The sequence below is a fragment of the Ranitomeya variabilis genome, chromosome 3 (assembly GCF_051348905.1).
Source record: "Ranitomeya variabilis isolate aRanVar5 chromosome 3, aRanVar5.hap1, whole genome shotgun sequence".
Lineage (NCBI taxonomy): Eukaryota > Metazoa > Chordata > Amphibia > Anura > Dendrobatidae > Ranitomeya > Ranitomeya variabilis.
Window position 1 is genome coordinate 219,315,427 of NC_135234.1, and position 18,809 is coordinate 219,334,235.

The following is an 18,809-nucleotide window of genomic DNA, read 5'->3' on the forward strand; positions in this document are numbered from 1 at the left end:
ATGACCGGCCCGTGTTAAAGTTACTGGCAGAAGAAAGGAGAGAAAAAGAAGTCTGTAGAGTTTGTTTTTTTTTTTTTTTCCCTATGTTTGCTCCATAGTTGGATCAGTTGTATTTCAGCTCTAATTACAGCCTTTGCCTTTCTCTCCTTCTAATCCTTGAATGGCTCTGATCTCACCTGTTTAAAGATGGATCCTCAGAGCTTGGCTGCAGGTTTAAATAATCTTGCTACTAAGGTTCAAAATTTACAAGAATTTGTTATACATACTCCGATGTCTGAACCTAAGATTCCTACACCAGAGGTGTTTTCCGGAGATAGATCTCGGTTTTTGAATTTCAAATATAATTGTAAATTATTCCTTTCTCTCAGACCTCACTCCTCTGGAGATCCTGTCCAGCAGGTTAAGATTGTGATTTCTTTGCTGCGAGGTGACCCTCAAAACTGGGCATTTTCATTGACACCAGGGGATCCTGCGTTGCTCAATGTGGATGCCTTTTTTCTGGCTTTAGGCTTGCTTTATGAGGAACCTAATTTGGAGATTCAAGCTGAAAAAGCTTTGATAGCCCTATCTCAAGGGCAAGATGAAGCTGAGATATACTGCCAAAAATTTCGTAAATGGTCTGTGCTTACTCAGTGGAATGAGTGCGCCCTAGCGGCAAATTTCAGAGAGGGCCTCTCTGATGCCGTTAAGGATGTTATGGTCGGGTTCCCTGCGCCTACAGGTCTGAATGAGTCCATGACAATGGCTATTCAGATTGATCGGCGTTTGCGGGAGTGCAAGCCTGTGCACCATTTGGCGGTATCTTCTGAAAAGTCGCCAGAGAATATGCAATGTGACAGAACTCTGTCCAGAAGCGAGCGGCAGAATTACAGGCGTAAAAATGGGTTATGTTTCTATTGTGGTGATTCTGCTCATGTTATATCAGCATGCTCTAAACGCACAAAGAAGGCTGACAAGTCTATTTGCACTTTACAGTCTAAATTTATTCTGTCTGTAACCTTGATTTGTTCATTATCAGTTATTACTGTGGATGCCTATGTGGACTCTGGCGCCGCCCTGAGTCTTATGGATTGGTCCTTTGCCAGGCGCTGTGGGTTTGATTTAGAGCCACTGGAAGTCCCTATACCTCTGAAGGGTATTGATTCTACCCCTTTGGCTAGTAATAAACCACAATTCTGGACGCAAGTGACTATGCGTATGACTCCAGACCATCAGGAGGTGATTCGCTTCCTTGTGTTGTACAATTTACATGATGTTTTAGTGCTTGGATTACCATGGTTACAATCTCATAACCCAGTCCTTGACTGGAAAACAATGTCTGTGATAAGCTGGGGATGTCGGGGGGCTCATGGGGATGTACCTTTGGTTTCCATTTCGTCATCTACTCCCTCTGAGATTCCAGCATTTTTGTCTGATTATCGTGATGTTTTTGAAGAGCCTAAGATTGGTTCTCTCCCTCCCCACAGAGATTGTGATTGCGCCATAGATCTGATTCCTGGCAGTAAATTTCCAAAGGGTCGTTTGTTTAATTTATCTGTGCCTGAACATGCTGCTATGCGAGAGTATATTAAGGAGTCCCTGGAAAAGGGACATATTCGTCCTTCTTCATCTCCTTTAGGAGCTGGTTTTTTCTTTGCGTCTAAGAAGGATGGCTCTCTGAGGCCTTGTATTGATTATCGACTCCTGAATAAAATTACAGTCAAATATCAGTATCCGTTGCCTTTGTTGACTGATTTGTTTGCTCGCATAAGAGGGGCTAAGTGGTTCTCTAAGATTGATCTTCGTGGGGCGTATAATTTGGTGCGAATTAAGCAGGGGGATGAGTGGAAAACCGCATTTAATACGCCTGAGGGCCATTTTGAGTATTTAGTAATGCCTTTCGGCCTTTCAAATGCACCTTCGGTCTTTCAGTCCTTTATGCATGATATTTTCCGTGAATATTTGGATAAATTTATGATTGTGTATTTGGACGATATTTTGATTTTTTCTGATGACTGGGAGTCTCATGTTCAACAGGTCAGGAGGGTTTTTCAGGTTTTGCGGACTAGTTCTTTGTGTGTAAAGGGTTCAAAGTGTGTTTTTGGGGTTCAAAAGATTTCTTTTTTGGGGTACATTTTTTCCCCTTCTTCTGTTGAGATGGACCCTGTTAAGGTTCGGGCTATTTGTGACTGGACGCAGCCTACTCCTCTTAAGAGTCTTCAGAAATTCTTGGGCTTTGCTAATTTCTATCGTCGATTTATAACTGGGTTTTCTGGCGTTGCTAAACCTTTGACTGATTTGACTAGAAAGGGTGCTGATGTTGCCGATTGGTCCCCTGCTGCTGTGGAGGCCTTTCGGGAGCTTAAGCGCCGCTTTTCGTCTGCTCCTGTGTTGCGCCAGCCTGATGTTTCTCTTCCCTTTCAGGTTGAGGTCGATGCTTCCGAGATCGGAGCAGGGGCGGTTTTGTCGCAGAAAAGTTCCGATTGCTCAGTGATGAGACCTTGTGCGTTCTTTTCTCGTAAATTTTCGGCCGCCGAGCGAAACTATGATGTTGGTAATCGGGAGCTTTTGGCCATGAAGTGGGCGTTTGAGGAGTGGCGTCATTGGCTTGAGGGTGCCAGACATCAGGTGGTGGTTTTGACTGATCACAAGAATCTGATTTATCTGGAGTCTGCCAGGCGCCTGAATCCTAGACAGGCACGCTGGTCGTTGTTTTTTTCTCGGTTTAATTTTGTGGTCTCATACTTACCGGGTTCTAAAAATGTGAAGGCAGATGCTCTTTCTAGGAGTTTTGAGCCTGACTCTCCTGGGGATTCTGAACCTGCTGGTATCTTTAAGGATGGGGTGGTTTTGTCTGCTGTCTCCCCAGACTTGCGACGTGCTTTGCAAGAATTTCAGGCAGATAGACCTGATCGTTGTCCACCTGGTAGACTGTTTGTTCCTGATGATTGGACCAGTAGAGTCATCTCGGAAGTTCATTCTTCTACTCTGGCAGGTCATCCTGGAATTTTTGGTACTAGAGATTTGGTGGCTAGGTCCTTCTGGTGGCCTTCCCTGTCTCGAGATGTGCGTGTTTTTGTGCAGTCTTGTGATGTTTGTGCTCGGGCCAAGCCTTGTTGTTCTAGGGCTAGTGGGTTATTGTTGCCCTTGCCTATTCCGAAGAGGCCTTGGACGCACATCTCTATGGACTTTATTTCTGATCTCCCTGTTTCTCAGAAGATGTCTGTCATCTGGGTGGTGTGTGACCGTTTTTCTAAAATGGTCCATTTGGTGCCATTGCCTAAGTTGCCTTCCTCATCTGAATTGGTCCCTCTGTTTTTTCAAAATGTGGTTCGCCTGCATGGGATTCCGGAAAACATCGTTTCTGACAGGGGAACCCAGTTCGTGTCTAGATTTTGGCGGACATTCTGTTCCAGGTTGGGAATTGATTTGTCTTTTTCGTCTGCATTCCATCCTCAGACTAATGGCCAGACGGAGCGAGCTAATCAAACTTTGGAGACTTATTTGAGGTGTTTTGTGTCTGCGGATCAGGATGACTGGGTTGCCTTTTTGCCGTTGGCAGAGTTTGCTCTTAATAATCGGGCTAGTTCTGCCACTTTGGTTTCCCCTTTCTTTTGCAATTCAGGGTTTCACCCTCGTTTTTCATCTGGTCAGGTGGAATCTTCGGATTGTCCGGGAGTTGATGCTGTGGTGGATCGGTTGCATCGGATTTGGGGACAAGTGGTGGACAATTTGAAGTTGTCCCAGGAGAGGACTCAGCAGTTTGCTAACCGCCGGCGTCGTGTTGGTCCTCGCCTTCGTGTTGGGGACTTGGTGTGGTTGTCTTCCCGTTTTGTCCCTATGAGGGTTTCTTCTCCTAAGTTTAAGCCCCGGTTCATCGGTCCTTATAGGATTTTGGAGATTCTTAACCCTGTGTCCTTTCGTTTGGACCTCCCGGCATCTTTCGCTATCCATAATGTATTCCATCGGTCGTTGTTGCGGAGGTACGAGGTACCGGTGGTTCCTTCTACTGAACCTCCTGCTCCTGTGCTGGTAGGGGGTGAATTGGAGTAAGTTGTGGAGAAGATCCTGGACTCCCGTATTTCCAGACGGAGACTTCAGTATCTGGTTAAATGGAAGGGCTATGGTCAAGAAGATAATTCTTGGGTAACTGCCTCTGATGTTCATGCCTCGGATTTGGTTCGTGCCTTTCATAGGGCTCATCCAGATCGTCCTGGTGGTTCTCGTGAGGGTTCGGTGCCCCCTCCTTAAGGGGGGGGTACTGTTGTGAATCCGCTTTTGGGCTCCCCTGGTGGTTGCTGGTGACTTGTGTGTCTTTGCTGTCTCAGTTCACCTGCTCCCATCAGTGTTTGGGAGTTTCCTATTTAGCCTTGCTCTCCAGTCATTTCCTTGCCGGTCATCATTGTAACCAGAGCCTTCGGTTGCATGTTCCTGCTACTAGTCTGCTGATCAGCTAAGTGGACTTTGTCCTTTTGTTTTGTATCTTTTGTCCAGTTTGCAGTTTTGTTATTCTCTGTAGCTGGAAGCTCTTGCGGGCTGAAATTGCCACTCCTGTGTCATGAGTTGACACAGGAGTCTTAAAGTAATTTCAGGATGGTTTTTTGATAGGGTTTTCAGTTGACCGTGAAGTCCTCTTTTGTATCCTTCTGCTATCTAGTAAGTGGACATCTCTTTGCTAAATCTACCTTCATACTGTGTATGTCTTTTCCTCTAAACTCACCGTCATTACATGTGGGGGCTGCTATCATCTTTTGGGGTATTTCCCTAGAGGTAAGCCAGGTCTGTTCCTTCCTCTACCAGGGGTAGTTAGTCCTCCGGCTAGCGCGTGGCATCTAGGGTTAATCAGGTATGCTCCCTGGCTACTATAAGTTGTGTGGTAGATTTAGCTCACGGTCAGCTCGAGATTCCATCACCCAGAGCTCGTCCGTTATCTTTGTGTTTTGATGTTTCCCTGCCATTGGGAATCATGATAGGGTGTGGTGAGCAGCTTGAACCTACAGGCACTCCACAGAATTTTGTAACGTTGAGCTGTGAAAATGAAAAATTACATTTTTCTTACAAACATGTTCCTTTTTCTCCAATTTTTTCATTTTCATAAGGTTAACAGGAGAAAAAGGACATTATAATTTATTTTGCAGCCTCTTCTGAGTCCGCTGATACCCCATATGTGGTGGAAAACTAATGTTTAAGTACACGGCAGGGCTCAGAAGGGGAAGGAGCGCTAACTGAATTCTGGAGCGCAATCTTGGCTGGAACAGATTGTGAATGCCCCCATCATGCCAAAACAGCAGAAACCCTCAAAAGTAACCCCATTTTGGACACTACACTTCTTGAGGAATTTACATAGCAGTGTAGTGAACATTTTTAACACTCAAGCGATTCACAGAAATGTATAGTATAACTCGGCTAAAGTCAATGGAAAATTACCTTTTTTTCCACTAAAATGTTATTTTGACCTCAAGTTTTCAATTTTCAAAAGGGATAAAAGGAAAAAATGGACGACAAAACATGTTATGCTATTTTTCCCGAGTATACCAATACCTTATATGTGGTTATACTCTTCTTTAGAGGCACAGTGGAAAGCTCAGAAGGAGCACCATATTGTAGCGCACAATTTGCTGCAAGGTTTTGAGGTTGCCATGTCACATTGGTAGAGCCCCTGAGGTCCCAGAACAGAAGAACTACCCTCCATAAGTGACCTTATTTTACAAACTACACCTCTCAATGAATTTGTCCAAGAGTGCAGTGATCATATTGACACCATGGGTGTGTCACAGAATTTTATACGGTTGAGCTGTAAAGAAAAAATAATTACATTGTTACCACAAAATTTTTGTTTTGGTCACAGATTTTACATGTTCACAAGGGGAAATGGGTAAAATGGCACCAAAATTTAACACAATTTCTGCTAAATGTGGCAATACCCCATATGAGGCTGTACACTACTGCTTAGCCACACTGCGAGACTCAGAAAGGAAGGGACGCTATTTGACTCTTGGAGAACAATTTTCAAACAAGTTTGCAAACTCTATATAGAGTCCCTAAGTTCCATAAGAGCAAAATCCCCCTCAAGTGACCCCATTTTGGTAATTACACCACTCCGAGAATTTATCTACAAGTGCAGTGACGATTATGACTCCATGGGTGTTTGCCAGAAACATGCAGCAGTGAATGTTGCTGAGTGAAGATTGCAAATCTGTCAGTGTAGTGCCAGTACATTGTAGTGCTCATGCATTGAAATTCCCATACATTGTGCCCAGCTCATGCTTCTGGAGACATGGGCCATATAAATTAAGCCGGCTCTCACTACAGAAAAAACAAACGTGGATGTTAACTGTGGAATAGGCACAGTGGGGGAGAAGGGGTAGAATCAGAAGGGCATTTGGCATAGTAGAAGTCACTGGATTTCTTTTGGGGGGTGAGGAGCCATCTCGTTTTTTCAGAGCCTTTGTGTTACCAGTAATAATAATAATCTTTATTTTTATATAGCGCTAACATAATCCGCAGTGCTTTACAGTTTGCACACATTATCATCGCTGTCCCCGATGGGGCTCACAATCTAAATTTCCTATCAGTATGTCTTTGGAGTGTGGGAGGAAATTGGAGAACTTGGAGGAAACTCACGCAAACACGAGGAGAACATACAAACTCCTTGCAGATGTTGTACTTGGTGGGACCACTGAGCCACCGTGCTGCCCTAAGTAAGGAGAAAACCCCCTATATTTCCATCAACAGTTGACGGACCTGAGTGGGGGCTTTTTTGTGGATTAAAAGCTTTTACGTTTTACATAAAATTTTGGATCACATTTATCCTATGCTCTACGCTGAGCACTTAGGGGTTTCCATCTAAATCTCCGAATGACATGATCCAGATGAAACCCCTGATAAACTGTCCACTACTAGGACACCTTCTCTTACCACTCTCGCTTGGCCCTGATAAAATAATAAAGCATGTACTCACCTCCCGTGCCGACGCCGTTCCCGTGGTGCCAAGACACTTTCACCAGGGCTCCCGTGCAGTTCTTGTGAATCGACCCCGATGCCCAAGCTGTCTGGGCATCAGGGTCCTATCTCACAGGACGACACATCAATTGAGCAGGAAGAGTGAGAGATCAGCCGCAGCCCGAACTTCCTCTTCATGTTAAATTTATCTGAAGGCGGAGACAGTGACGCCAGCGCTGATTGGGCGGCGGGGTCACATCTTACAACTGCGCTATAATACTGTAGGAACGACACTGACATGGGAGGAGAGTACAGGCTTTATTATAGTGCTTTGGAACAAAGCACTATATTGTAATCCGAACGTGGTTAACTTCTTCTTTGGCTTTTTTCCGCAATTAATGCGGCCCGAACCGCTGCACGCACAGACTCCAGTGAGGCGTCATTTCGAAGTCAGCGTCCATGAGAGGTGTGCTAAGTATTTTTCTTGTCGATCGGATTTGTAGTTTTGGTGCAATTTTCGTTTGAAATTTTTTTTTCCAGTCATTGGAATGCATTGTCTCAATGTATTTCAATGGGGAAATTTTCCCATAGGGTTATATGGGCCTGATTTCTGAGGCAATTTCAAATGTAACTGCTACCTGGGCTGATTAGCTCATTGATATGCGCAGTCAGACCCAGTTACTATGCCAACACCTATCAGCAGGTCCCCAGGGGTTAAGCTCAACCCTGAGGGGCTACAACTACCAAACCAGTGCCTGAGGGGCACCCAAGTGTGAAAGTCTTGCAGGGGCAGCCCGGACACCATTCCAAAGCACTATCTGTAGTTCCTTCAGGAAATACCCATCTAGGTATTATTATTTTATGGGGCCCAATCAAGCAAGGGTTGTCTTAACGGTGGCTAACCCCTTTATTAAAGTAGAGCTCCCCTTCAAACACCTCAGGACGCCGTCCCTGCTGAGGCTTTCTATGTGTATACTCCGTATATCAGTAAGTGCCGGATTTATAGGCACTTTCACCTCAGGAAAGTTAGCTATTAACCTTACAGCAGGGCTCACGTCCCGCCGTGCTCACCGTGCAAAGCACAACTAACCACAGGCGTGTCTGTCTGCGGGAGGCGCGAAGCTCCTTCTCTATGTCTCCTCACCGAGTACTTTTCCAATTCCTGTCAGCCAATGCCTTCAGCCAATCCCCGGTGTTAATAAGGAGCAGGGGGCGGGGTTTGTGTTTCTCGAGCCGGTGACGTCGTTTTCTTGTGCAGTGTGCACAGTTCCGGGTCCTGTGAAGTGACCGCTGTGTGTGGAGGAGAGGCGCTGAGTGCGGGGCGGCTTCAGGTACGGTTCGCAGAGCGGTGACAGGTGCAGGTGGCTGACTGTGTCACTACAACTGGAGCTGCTGCTGTCAGACGCCATTAATGCTGCGCCTCCTGACACACCCTTGCAATGTCTTCCTATGCTGATAAGGCTGTGGTAGCAGAGGCATGGTGCCCGTGTGTGGGGGGTGGCCAGTGTCACCATGGCAAGTGTCCGGGCACTGATAAGTAGCCTGGCGCTGTGTGTGGGCGAGGAGCAGCACCTGGCATAGTGTATGGAGGCACAGTGTCCGCAACTTGTCAATGGCCCCAATCTATTCCCTGTAGGAGCTGGGTGACGGCTTGTTTTTGTAATAATATTTATTTTTATAGCGCAGACATATTCCGTAGCTTGCTACAATCAGAAGGGACTTGTACTTTTGTGCTGCGAGTGACGTGTTTATAGATGACATTTTGGGGTAGATACAGGGTTTTCCCTTTTTATTGCATTTTGTGGTGGAGGGGGCTATTTTGTAAGTCTCCCCATGTTTGTGTGGGTTTCCTCCAGTTTCTCCGGTTTCCTCCTGCACTCAAAAGACATACTGATAGGGAATTTAGATTGTGAGCCCCATTGGGGACAGTTACAGTAATGTATGTAAAGCGCTGTGGAATAAGGTAGCGCTATATAAGCAAAGCATAATAATAATAATAATAATAAAAGTTCCTGTACTTTAACCCCTTTCTGCCATTGGACGTACTATTCCGTCCATGTGGGGTGGGCCCTAATTCCCAAGGACGGAATAGTACGTCCAGCGCGATCGGCTGCGCTCACGGGGGGAGGGCGGCCGGGTGCCAGCTGCCTATCGCAGCTGACATCTGGCACTATGTGCCAGGAGCGGTCACGGACCGCCCCCGGCACATTAACCCCTGGCACACCGCGATCAAACATGATCGCGGTGTGCCGGCGGTACAGGGAAGCATCGCACAGGGAGGGGGCTCCCTGCAGGCTTCCCTGAGACCCCCGGAGCAACACGATGTGATTGCATTGCTGCGAGGGTCTCTTACCTCCTATCCCTGCAGCAGGCCCGGATCCAAGATGGCCGCGGGGCTGCATCCGGGTCCTGCAGGGATTACTTCCGGGTGCCGTGCAGGCGCTGGTAAGCCTGCATGGCTGTATGTCAGATCGGTGACCTGACAGAGTGCTGTGCAAACTGTCAGATCATCGATCTGTGATGTCCCCCCCCCCCCCCTGGGACAAAGTAAAAAAGTTAAAAAAAAATTCCCACATGTGTAAAAAAAAAAAATAAATAATAATTCCTAAATAAAGAAAAAAAATATATAATATTCCCATAAATACATTTCTTTATCTAAATAAAAAAAAAAATCAAACAATAAAAGTACACATATTTAGTATCGCCGCGTCCGTAACGACCCCACCTATAAAACTATATCACTAGTTAACCCCTTCAGTGAACACCGTAAAAAAAAGGCAAAAAAACGCTTTATTCTCATACCGCCAAACAAAAAGTGGAATAACACGCGATCAAAAAGACGGATATAAATAACCATGGTACCGCTGAAAACGTCATCTTGTCCCGCAAAAAACGAGCCACCAAACAGCATCATCAGCGAAAAAATAAAAAAGTTATAATCCTCAGAATAAAGCGATGCCAAAATAATAATTTTTTCTATAAAATAGTTTTTATCGTATAAAAGCGCCAAAACATAAAAAAATGGTATAAATGTGGTATCGCTGTAATCGTACTGACCCGAAAAATAAAACTGCTTTATCAATTTTACCAAATGCGGAACGGTATAAACGCCTCCCCCAAAAGAAATTCATGAATAGCTGGTTTTTAGTCATTCTGCCTCACAAAAATCGGAATAAAAAGCGATCAAAAAATCTCCCGTGCCCGAACATGTTACCAATAAAAACGTCAACTCGTCCCGCAAAAAACAAGACCTCACATGACTCTGTGGACTCAAATATGGAAAAATTATAGCTCTCAAAATGTGGTAACGCAAAAAATATTTTTTGCAATAAAAAGCGTCTTTCAGTGTGTGACGGCTGCCAATCATAAAAATCCGCTAAAAAAGCCGATATAAAAGTAAATCAAACCCCACTTCATCACCCGCTTAATTAGGGAAAAATTCAAAAATTTAAAAAATGTATTTATTTCCATTTTCCTATTAGGGTTAGGGCTGGGGCTAGGGTTGGGGCTAGGGTTAAGGCTACAGTTAGGGTTAGGGCTAAATTTAGGGTTAGGGTTTGGATTACATTTACGGTTGGGATTAGGGTTAGGGGTGTGTCTGGGTTAGAGGTTTGGTTAGGGTTACCGTTGGGATTAGGGTTAGGGGTGTGTTTGGATTAGGGTTTCAGTTATAATTGGGGGGTTTCCACTGTTTAGGCACAACAACGGCTCTCCAAACGCGACATGGCGTCCGATCTCAATTTCAGCCAATTCTGCGTTGAAAAAGTAAAACAGTGCTCCTTCCCTTCCGAGCTCTCCCGTGCGCCCAAACAGGGGTTTACCTCAACATATGGGGTATCAGCGTACTCGGAACACATTGGAGAACAACTTTTGGGGTCCAATTTCTCCTGTTACCCTTGGGAAAATACAAAACTGGGGGCTAAAAAATAATTTTTGTGGAAAAAAATATTTTTTATTTGCACGGCTCTGCTTTATAAACTGTAGTGAAACACTTGAGTTCAAAACTCTCACAAAACAACTAGATGAGTTCCTTAGGGGGTCTACTTTCCAAAATGGTGTCACTTGTGTTTTTTTTTTTACTGTTTAGGTACATTAGGGGCTCTGCAAACGCAGTGTGACGCCTGCAGACCATTCCATCTAAGTCTGCATTCCAAATGGCGCTCCATCCCTTCCGAGCCCTCCCATGCGCCCAAACAGTGGTTCCCCCCCACATATGGGGTATCAGTACTTTGGACAAATTGGACAACATCTTTTGGGGTCCAATTTTTCCTGTTACCCTCGGGAAAATACAAAACTGTGGGCTAAAAAATAATTTTTGTGGGAAAAAATTTTTGTTTTATTTTTACGGCTCTGCATTATAAACTTCTGTGAAGCACTTGGTGGGTCAAAGTGCTCACTACACCTCTAGTTAAGTTCTTAGGGGGTCTACTTTCCAAAATGGTGTCACTTGTGGGGCGGTTTCAATGTTTAGGCACATCAGTGGCTCTCCAAACGCAATATGGTGTCCCATCTCAATTCCTGTCAATTTTGCATTGAAAAGTCAAATGGCGCTCCTTCCCTTCCGAGCTCTCCCATGTGCCTAAACAGTGGTTTACCCCCACATATGGGGTATCAGCGTACTCAGGACAAATTGTACAACAACTTTTGGGGTCCAATTTCTTCTCTTACCCTTGGGAAAATAAAAAATTGGGGGTGAAAAATAATTTTTGTGAAAAAATACGATTTTTTATTTTTACGGTTCTGCATTATAAACTTCTGTGAAGCACTTGGTGGGTCAAAGTGTTCACCACACCTCTAGATAAGTTCCTTTGTGGGTCTACTTTCCAAAATGGTGTTACTTGTAGGGCGTTTCAATGTTTAGGCACATTAGTGGCTCTCCAAACGCAACATGGCGTCCCATCTCAATTCCTGTCAATTTTGCATTGAAAAGTCAAACGGCGCTCCTTCCCTTCCCTGATTTTTACCATATAGCTTACTGGAAAATGTGGAATAAATGCCAAGTGCTGTGAAATTGCAAAAAAATTTGCAATTGTGCAATTATTTTTTAATTACCATGTTCACTATTTGGTAAAACTGGCCTGGCAATATGATTTCACAGGTCTGTAGGAGTACACAGATACCAAACATTTATAGTTTATTTCTTATTTAAAGGGGTTATCTGTCCAGATCGATAAGTCGTCCGTCACTGTGTGTGACTGCAGTCATATGAATCTCCCCAGTGCACGCACTGTGAGCTGAGAGGATGTATTCGTTATACCTTATATACTCGAGTATAAGCCGACCCGAGTATAAGCCGACCCACCTAATTTTGCCACAAAAACAGGAAAAACTTATTGACTCGAGTATAAGCCTAGGGTGGGAAATGCAGCAGCTACCGGTGAATTTCAAAAATAAAAATAGATGCTCCATACCGTTCATTATGGCCCCATAGCTGTGCCATATAGTGCTCTGCACCGTTCATTATTGCCCCATAGCTGTGCCATATAGTGCTCTGCACCGTTCATTATTGCCCCATAGATGTAACATAGAAAACTGCCATTGCTACTGCAATAAAAAAAAAAAAAATGACATACCTCTCTTGCTTGCAGCTCCTCAGCGTCCCGTCCCAGCGTCTCTCTGCGGCGCACACACTATATGCGTCATCGCGCCCTCTGACCTGCACAGTCAGTGCGGAGAGACGCCGGGAAGATGGAGCGGCGCCCGGCGTGTGGAACGCGGACAGATGAATATGTAATACTTACCTGCTCCCGGCGTCCCGCTCCTTTCCCCGGACAGCTGGTCTTCGGTGCCGCAGCCTCTTCCTCTCAGCGGTCACCGTTACCGCTCATTAGAGAAATGAATATGCGGCTCCACCCTTATGGGAGTGGAGTCCATATTAATTTCTCTAATGAGCAGTCCCACGTGACCGCTGAACAGGGGAAGAGCTGCGGCACCCGCAGACCGTGGGACTGCAGGGACAGCGCCAGGAGCCCCGGAAGCAGGTAAGTAGGCCTCAGCCCCCTCTCCCCTCACCCGCTGACCCTGCCGCCGACAGTGACTCGAGTATAAGCCGAGAGGGGCACTTTCAGCCCAAAAATTTGGGCTGAAAATCTCGGCTTATACTCGAGTATATACGGTATATACATGTACAGCCATACAGACAGACAGCCAGCTCTGCTATCTACTGGCTAACACGGTACCAAGATATATATCTTTCCTATATCTTTTATTCTATAAACTACTGATATGTCTCAGAATTTTCAATCAATAAATTTTGTATTTTTTTCTGAAAAGGAGAAATGGTCAAAATTAAAAAAAATAACCTCTGTGCTTTCAGACCTCAAATAATGCAAAGAAAACAAAACAAGTTCATAATAATTTAGAAAGAACAATACTAATGTTTTAACCCCAGATGAGTTCAGAAATCAATATTTTGTGGAATAACCATGATTTTTAATCACAGCTTTCATGCGTCTTGGCATGCTTTCCACCAGTTTTTCACATTGCTCCTTGGCACAAAAATTTAAGCAGTTCTTCTTTGTTTGATGGCTTGTGACTATCCATCCATCCTCTTGATTACATTCCAGAGGTTTTCAATGGGGTTCAGGTTTGGAGATTGGGCTGCCCATGACAGGTATTGATGTAGTGGTCTCTTAATTTTTGGCAGAACTGTATATTGTGTTCAGGTTCTATGCATTTATATATCTGTCTATTTTTCAGCTATATACATATAACCAGTACCGTATATGTTATATGTTTATTAATAGGTCATTACCTGTTCATGGTCCCCTTTTTGATGGTCTTCCATTTTATTGCTCTGCATTTGTGCTCATTTCTGTTTTTACATAAGTGCTGGCACTTGGTCGAATGTAGTTCCATTCATTGCCACCCACTGTTCAATAAAGTTGTTATATTTTTACTTGTATGTTCCACATTTTTCGCACATATTTACCCCGTTATGTACAGATTAATGCATATGGTATTTCCTGTTTGTTGCACATATGATACGCTGCGTTCAATTTTTGAGTTTGTTCTAACAGTCAAGATAGTGGACAACCTCTTTAAACAGATTGGCCTGTGAAATTAAGCTATCCTTTACCCGTAGGACAGAGGATAACATAGATTGGTGGGGTTCTTTAACCCCTTCCTGCTGAAGACTGTTCTAACCTTCCTGACAAGGCCAAATGTTTCAATTCTGACCAGCGTAATTTGTGTGATAGTAACTGCAATCATTCTGTATAGCCCAGTGGTTCGGAGATAGTTTTTCATGACACCTTATGCTTCAAATAGTAGTAAATTTAGGTTTATATTACTTGCATTTGTGAAATTATCAAAAATTTAGAAAATTTAGCAATGTCCGAACTTTGAATTTTAATTCCCTTAAACCAGCTAGTCACACAAGAGTTAATAAATAACATTTATAACATTTAGCATATGTCTACTTTACATCGGCATCATTCTTGTAAGACTTTTTTTTTTTTTTTGAAGGATGTTTGGAGACTAAACATTTTAGCAGCAATTTTTTATTTTTTCAATGAAATATACAAAACCTATAGTTTTAGGGACCGTTTCACTTTTGAAGTAACGTTGAGGAGCCTATATGATAGAAAACCTGCAAATAGGTCTTCGTTTTACAATGTGCACCCTTCATCTCATTCAATCCTGTATTGGGATAGCTTCTTAACCCTTTAGGTGCTTCACAGGATTTATTGCAATTTGGAAGAAATTATTATTTTTTTTATTTTATTTTTTTCCAGCCAATTTTTTTAAAAGGAGAAAATGGACATCACAACTAGATTGTTCAATTTCTCCTGGGTACACAGCTATCCCATATGTAGTTGGAAACTTGGGCACATGGCAGATCTCAGAAGGGATTGGATTCTAGATGCCATGCAGCATTTGCAGTGCCATTTCGGTGCCAGAGCAGTAGAACCCCTCCCCACCAAGTGATTACATTTTGGAAATTACACTCATCCATGAATTTACAGATAAATGTGATGACCATGTTGAACAGAAATTTATAATATTGAGCTCTGAAAACTTTTTTTCCCATGAAAATGTTGCTTTAGCCCCAAATTTTTCATTTTTACAAGGGTAACAGGAGAAAGTAAACCCAACAATTTGTTGTGCGATTTCTTTCTTTTAAATCTATTTAACGGCTTAATAACTGTTTTTTTAATTAAAAATTCCAAAAGAATTGCCCTTTAATATTTTTTAGGAATTAGTAGGAGTAATATTTACCTGCGCTAACTACAATAGGGTAAAATTTTAACCCCTTTCTGACATTAGACGTACTATCCCGTCGAGGTGGGGTGGGCCCGTATGACCACCGACGGGATAGTACGTCATACGCGATCGGCCGCGCTCACGGGGGGAGCGCGGCCGGGTGTCAGCTGCATATCGCAGCTGACATCCGGCACTATGTGCCAGGAGCGGTCACGGACCGCCCCCGGCACATTAACCCCCGGCACACCGCGATCGCGGTGTACCGGCGGTACAGGGAAGCATCGCGCAGGGAGGGGGCTCCCTGCGGGCTTCCCTGAGACCCCCGGAGCAACGCGATGTGATCGCGTTGCTCCGAGGGTCTCCTACCTCCCTCCTCGCCGCAGGTCCCGGATCCAAGATGGCCGCGGCATCCGGGTCCTGCAGGGAGGGAGGTGGCTTACCGAGTGCCTGCTCAGAGCAGGCGCTGGTAAGCCTGCAGCCCTGCACAGCAGATCGTCGATCTGACAGAGTGCTGTGCACACTGTCAGATCAATGATCTGTAATGTCCCCCCCTGGGACAAAGTAAAAAAGTAAAAAAAAAATTCCCCACATGTGTGTAAAAAATTTTTTTTTAAAAAATATCCTAAATAAAGAAAAAAAAAATATTATTCCCATAAATACATTTCTTTAGCTAAATAAAATAAAAAAAACAATAAAAGTACACATATTTAGTATCGCCGCGTCGTAACGACCCAACCTATAAAACTGCCCCACTAGTTAACCCCTTCAGTAAACACCGTAAGAAAAAAAAAAAGAGGCAAAAAGCAACGCTTTATTATCATACCGCCGAACAAAAAGTGGAATAACACGCGATCAAAAAGACTGATATAAATAACCATGGTACCGCTGAAAACGTCATCTTGTCCCGCAAAAAACGAGCCACCATACAGCAATCATCAGCAAAAAAATAAAAAAGTTATAGTCCTGAGAATAAAGCGATACCAAAATAATTATTTTTTCTATAAAATAGTTTTTATCGTATAAAAGCGCCAAAACATAAAAAAATGATATAAATGAGATATCGCTGTAATCGTACTGACCCGACGAATAAAACTGCTTTATCAATTTTACCAAACGCGGAACGGTATAAACGCCTCCCCCAAAAGAAATTCATGAATAGCTGGTTTTTGATCACTCTGCCTCACAAAAATCGGAATAAAAAGCGATCAAAAAATGTCACGTGTCCGAAAATGTTACCAATAAAAACGTCAACTTGTCCCGCAAAAAACAAGATCTCACATGACTCTGTGGACTCAAATATGGAAAAATTACAGCTCTCAAAATGTGGTAACGCAAAAAAATATTTTTTGCAATGAAAAGCGTCTTTCAGTGTGTGACGGCTGCCAATCATAAAAATCCGCTAAAAAACCCGCTATAAAAGTAAATCAAACCCCCCTTCATCACCCCCTTAGTTAGGGAAAAATAAAAAAATTAAAAAATGTATTTATTTCCATTTTCCCATTACGGTTAGGGTTAGGGCTAGCGTTAGGGCTAGGGTTAGGGTTACGGTTAGGGCAAGGGTTAGGGCAAGGGTTGGGGCTAGTGTTACGGCTAGTGTTACGGCTAGTGTTACGGCTAGTGTTACGGCTAGTGTTACGGCTAGGGTTGGGGCTACAGTTAGGGTTGGGGCTAAAGATAGGGTTAGGGTTTGGATTACATTTACGGTTGGGAATAGGGTTGGGTGTGTCTGGATTAGAGGAGTGGTTAGGGTTACTGTTGGGATTAGGGTAAGGGGTGTGTTTGGATTAGGGTTTCAGTTATAATTGGGGGGTTTCCACTGTTTAGGCACATCAGGGGCTCTCCAAACGGGACATGGCATCCGATCTGAATTCCAGCCAATTCTGCGTTGAAAAAGGAAAACAGTGCTCCCTCCCTTCAGAGCTCTCCCGTGTGCCCAAACAGGGGTTTACCCCAACATATGGGGTATCAGCGTACTCAGGACAAATTGGACATCATCTTTTGGGGTCCAATTTCTCCTGTTACCCTTGGGAAAATACAAAACTGGGGGCCAAAAAATAAGTTTTGTGGGAAAAAAAAGATTTTTTATTTTCACGGCTCTGTGTTGTAAACTGTAGTGAAACACTTGGGGGTTCAAAGTTCTCACAACACATCTAGATAAGTTCCTTGGGGGGTATAGTTTCCGATATGGGGTCACTTGTGGGGGGTTTGTACTGTTTGGGTACATCAGGGGCTCTGCAAATGTAACGTGACGCCTGCAGACCAATCCATTTAAGTCTGCATTCCAAATGGCGCTCCTTCCCTTCCGAGCTCTGTCATGCGCCCAAACAGTGGTTCCCCCCCACATATGGGGTATCGTCGTACTCAGGACAAATTGCACAACAACTTTTGTGGTCTAATTTCTTCTCTTACCCTTGGGGAAATAAAAAAATGGGGGCGAAAAGATCATTTTTGTGAAAAAATATGATTTTTTATTTTTACGGCTTTGCATTATAAACTTCTGTGAAGCACTTGTTGGGTCAAAGTGCTCACCACACATCTAGATAAGATCCTTAGGGGGTCTACTTTCCAAAATGGTGTCACTTGTGGGGGGTTTCAATGTTTAGGCACATCAGGGGCTCTCCAAATGCAACATGGCGTCCCATCTCAATTCCAGTCAATTTTGCATTGAAAAGTCAAATGGCGCTCCTTTCCTTCCGAGCTCTGCCATGCGCCCAAACAGTGGTTTACCCCCACATATGGGGTATCAGCGTACTCAGGACAAATTGTACAAGAAATTTTGGGGTCTATTTTCTCCTGTTACCCTTGGTAAAATAAAACAAATTGGAGCTGAAATAAATTTTTTGTGAAAAAAAGTTAAATGTTCATTTTTATTTAAACATTCCAAAAATTCCTGTGAATCACCTGAAGGGTTAATAAACTTCTTGAAAGTGGTTTTGAGTACCTTGAGGGGTGCAGTTTTTAGAATGGTGTCACACTTGGGTATTTTCTATCATATAGACCCGTCAAAATGACTTCAAATGAGATGTGGTCCCTTAAAAAAAATGGTGTTGTAAAAATGAGAAATTGCTGGTCAACTTTTAACTCTTATAACTCCGTCACAAAAAAAAAATTTTGGTTCCAAAATTGTGCTGATGTAAAGTAGACATATGGGAAATGTTACTTATTAAGTATTTTGCGTGACATATGTCTGTGATTTAAGGGCATAAAAATTCAAAGTTGGAAAATTGCGAAATTTTCAAAATTTTCGCCAAATATTCGTTTTTTTCACAAATAAACGCAAATTATATCGAAGAAATGTTACCACTATCATGAAGTACAATATGTCACGAGAAAACAATGTCAGAATCGCCAAGATCCGTTGAAGCGTTCCAGAGTTATAACCTCATAAAGGGACAGTGGTCAGAATTGTAAAAATTGGCCCGGTCATTAACGTGCAAACCACCCTTGGGGGTGAAGGGGTTAAAATAAGATATGGGTTAGAAATATGGGTTAAAAACCACTTACAATTTGCTAATGTTGGAAAAAGTATAGATAGACTCCGGATCCTGTTTGATGCCTGTTGCGGGTGGCGTTATAAGTTATTGGTACCAATATGGGTACTGTGCTGTTTGCAGATGCTCAGGTGTTTGAGGATGTTCACTCTTGTATCGTCTTACGGTTCCCCCTGAGGGATAAATGTACAC

At 43.5% G+C, this 18,809-nt stretch overlaps 1 protein-coding gene and 1 long non-coding RNA gene across 5 annotated transcripts in view; one reads left to right on the forward strand and one right to left on the reverse strand.

Annotated features, from left to right (window-relative positions):
• The window catches only part of LOC143815683 (uncharacterized), a 34,237-nt gene extending 26,127 nt beyond the window's left edge, over positions 1-8,110 (reverse strand). The window contains exon 1 of the long non-coding RNA XR_013223780.1: positions 7,993-8,110. This is a non-coding gene — a long non-coding RNA (uncharacterized LOC143815683). The remainder of the gene's footprint in view (positions 1-7,992) is intronic.
• A 24-nt stretch (positions 8,111-8,134) lies between these two features.
• Positions 8,135-18,809, forward strand: part of LOC143815682 (complement decay-accelerating factor-like) — a 166,914-nt gene continuing 156,239 nt past the window's right edge. For all 4 annotated transcript variants that reach the window (XR_013223779.1, XM_077295193.1, XM_077295194.1 and 1 more), the window contains exon 1: positions 8,135-8,252. The gene's annotated coding sequence lies outside the window, so the exon portion shown is untranslated. The remainder of the gene's footprint in view (positions 8,253-18,809) is intronic.